This window comes from Lactuca virosa, chromosome 9 (assembly GCF_052849685.1).
Source record: "Lactuca virosa cultivar CGN04683 chromosome 9, Lactuca_virosa_CGN04683_v6, whole genome shotgun sequence".
Lineage (NCBI taxonomy): Eukaryota > Viridiplantae > Streptophyta > Magnoliopsida > Asterales > Asteraceae > Lactuca > Lactuca virosa.
In genome coordinates, this window is record NC_136434.1 from 166,646,028 (window position 1) to 166,650,165 (window position 4,138).

General features: G+C 31.8%; 1 non-coding gene across 1 annotated transcript; it reads left to right on the forward strand.

The window, feature by feature from the left end:
• Positions 1-3,487: 3,487 nt before the first annotated feature.
• TRNAP-AGG (transfer RNA proline (anticodon AGG)) lies at positions 3,488-3,559 on the forward strand. Its single transcript has one exon. It is a non-coding gene; the product is annotated as a tRNA-Pro (tRNA).
• Positions 3,560-4,138: the final 579 nt, after the last annotated feature.

Consider the following 4,138-nt stretch of genomic DNA (forward strand, 5'->3'; position numbering starts at 1 on the left):
GATCTATACGGGACTGACAATCCTGCACCTTGCTGCTAGCTACAGTCGGACCGGCAGGTCTACGGGTGACAAAGTCATTAAGGATATCGGCCGTTGCGGGCCATATCCATTCAGTTATGGTTATAAAACTCACGATGTAGATAACAGAGATTTACTTTTGTAATAATGAATCAAGTGAACTAACCTCAAAGTGATAACCGATTTAATTACTGGAGGGTATTAATAATAATATCTTCAGGACTTAGTTCATCACGGTTTTCTTTTATTTAGTTTCTAAAGCTAATGTACCTCTCTGGGTGTAACCAGGGTTTTTAAAAGAAAACTGCTTTTATTAATACGAGTATGGTAGATACTTGCATACCTCAGTTTAAAACGAATAATCAACCATCAACCTTTAGGGAAAATATAGGATTTTCCCGAGATAAACCGGCTATTCAAAACGGATTTGTTTATCATGTAATCAACGGATATTCATATTCATTCCACGACACCTTGGATTGTACATATCTTGGTACGAATCTGGAAGTCATGGAAGGAATGGGTTTTCAAACATGTTTTTTTTTTATAAGAAAATATAGGATTTTCTTGAGAAACACTCTTCAAAAGAATCAAAGAACATTTTCCACCAAAACTAATTGCTTATGAACTCACCAGCTTTATGCTGATATTCTTTCAAACTGCTTGTATTCTCAAGAAATCAGTAGACAGGTACTCCTTGGATTTAGAGAAGCCGGAGCAATAATAGTCTTGTTTTTATACTTTTGATATGAACGAAATTATGTATTAAGACAAATGTAAACCTTCTTCATATATGTATTCAATGTTTGGTTGTGTTTACTATGCTTGCTATGATACAATTGTTGTGATATTACACATGACGTCAACCACCCCCGAACGTTTCCGCCGTTTCGATTTGGGGGTGTGACAAAAAGACCCTTTTACCCTTCCCACTATAGATCTAACTAACCATGGCCCAAGGCGCAAAATGGCCCAAATGTGCTTCAGGTGAGTATGCCATGCGTACACCCAACGTATTGGACCTTCGCCGAAATGGGACACGGGCTAAACCTGTTACGTTGTGCATACCTAGAGGGTAGGCCCAACATACTCGTCAACTGCCCAAAAATTGTTATTTAGCTCTTAATGCTTAAAGGCCTTTCGTCTAACTCAGAGATCTTAATCTTGGGAAGGTCTTAATTGATAAAGTCGACTACTTTAAGTTTTTGCATTGCTTAATGGAGCCCAATACCAAACCCTAAGTCCTTAACACTCTTAAACAACCTCAAACCCTTGCATGAGTGAGAAGTAACATCAAAGACTCCATTTTTATGACTCAATATCCTTAGAAACATCATAAAGTAACTAACTTGAACTTTGGAGTAGCTCATACTCACAAGAACCAACCCTTGGGACCAAAATATGCCAAAACCTTAAGCTAATCTAGATTTAAGTAAAAGAGTCATAAAGGTTGAGACTTTATACCTCCAGAAGGATGACTAAGATGAACAAATTCTGGATCTACAAGCTATGGGCTCCGAGCACACCTTCCAAGATCTCCTTCTTCATTATAACACACCAAAAATCACACAAAAGCTTGAGATTCTCACAAATGAAGCTAGAGTTTTGTGGAGGCTAAGAGTGTGAGAGAGAGAGAGAGAAAGAGAGAGAGAGAGAGAGAGAGAGAGAGAGAGAGAGAGAGAGAGATGGCTGATGATAAGAAGGGTTTCCAAGGACTTAAGGTCCTTAAATAGGGTCCAAGACCCTAACATTTGGGTTTGCATTCGCCATGAGTACGTCCGACGTACTCTAGGTACGCCCATCGTACTAGAGAGAAACTCTGATGCCACGTTTAATGAGCTACACCCCGCCTAACTATTGGTTACGCCCTGTGTATGGTCCTCCTATCAAAATTTAAATATTCATATTAGCTTTAAAGGAATTTACATACGATCCAGGTGTTACAAGATCATCATTGATCTAAACAAAATCATGAATCAAAATGATTTTCTAAATTTCAAGTTTATGTTTCAAAAACTCAATGTTAACTTCCAAAATTGTTTTTCGCTTATAATTTGCAATTAGGATGACCTAACTCAAAAGGATTATTAAGCCTTATAAAAATATCCATCCAAAAATTAATGTGATTTGATTTGAAAATGTTGAACTCAAAATTTGATAGATTTGAAAATGTTGAACTCAAAATTTCTACTAACACATCATAAACCTACATTTAATTTATATGGAGGATTCGACACTATGATTAGGACTTCGTATAATAAAAACTACAAACAAATTATAGTAGTACGAAACAAATTTAATTCTCGTAGTCTAATTCCAAATGATCCGTAGATGAATTCATGAATTTAGCTTCATTAACTTATTTTTTGATCCTGGAGATAAACTTACATCGTTAGGTTATTATTATAAACTTAGAATTTGACCTTAAACATGACCTGATCATTAATTTCATCATAGAATTTGGATTTGATGAAGCTCACAAAATATTGGAAGTTTAGATGACAAGGAAATTATGAAATTAACTACCTCTTACGTGATGAATTAATGTTCGAACGCCACTTCAACTTCAATTTTGCTTATATTTCGTCAACTCACTCTTAAAATTCTGGATTCTAGTTCTTTAGTATATATAAAACAAAATAAAATAAAATAAAATAAAATTCCTCTTATATATTTTGTTATTACATAGAAAATACAATAAAGATTTTTACATATTTTATCAAAACATACAAAATAGATGAAATTCCTTTTATATTTTTTGCATATATGTAAAAGATATGATGGATTTTATATACGTATCTTGCTATTTGACTTCACATAGAAATAAACATGAACTTTTCTTTACATATTTTGCCAAAACCCATAAAAAAAATAAAGTAAATTTATTTTTAGATATTTTGCCTACATATAAAATGAAATGCCCTTTACCATAATTTAACAACATATGAAAAACAAAATGGATTTCTTTTACATATTCTGTCGACACATAAAAAATGAAATGAGTTATTGTTTACATATTTTTGCCAACACAAAAGATGAAATGAGTTTTCTTTTATGTATTTTGCCAACATAGAAAATGAAATGATCTTACTTTTACATATTTTGGTAACACGTCAAAAATAAAATGAATTTTCTTTTATATATTTTTACAACACATAAAAATATAAACAAATTATCTCTTACATATTTTGCCAACACGTAAAATTTCTTTTACATATTTTTCAAACACATAAAAAATAAAATTAATTTTATTCATATGTTTTTCCAACACATCAAAATAAAATAAATTTTCTTGTACGAGTTTTGACAATACATCAATAGATGAATTTTCTTTTACGTAAAAAAGAAAATGAACTTTAGTTTACATGTTTTGCCAAGGTACATATAATAGAATTTCTTTAAAGATTTAGCTAATACATCATGAATGCAATATTGTTTATATAAATATATTGATTTAATAAAAGTAAGTGGGCATTTGGTCTAGTGGTATGATTCTCGCTTAGGGTGCGAGAGGTCCCGAGTTCAATTCTCGGAATGCCCCAATTTTTTATTTTATTTTATTAAAAACCATATACGGTAAAATTCTTAAAAAACGTTAATGCACGATTTGTTAATGCACAACGCGGTTACAATTTCTGTTTGGGTCCCATTATATTTTCCCTTTCTTTTGGGTTGCAATTTTTAAAAACATTAATTAGATTTAAAAAGGATTTGGATAATCAAAATACATATTATTTAGCAAATGGAGTAATCTAACCTCAATAAATGAGCTTTTTGACAAAAAGAACCATTTTTTTTTTGGTAAAGTAACCACATTCTCCGGGACATATAGTTCCGGAGAGGTCTCCGGAATTCCGGGGTACGATTCCGGACCATGGTTCCGGAATACATTGAATTTCTTTTTTCCTTTTTGCGTGTAAATTTTGTTTTTATAAAATGTAATACATCATTCCGCAATAAATTTGTAATACATGGTTTCAGAGTATAATGTATAAGCTTTGCTTTGATAAAATGTATAACTTTTGGTTTTATAAAATATAAAATGCAATTAAAATGAACAAACAACTAATAAATACATAAACTAAATAAATGATGTATGTGTGTATCATATTACAAATAT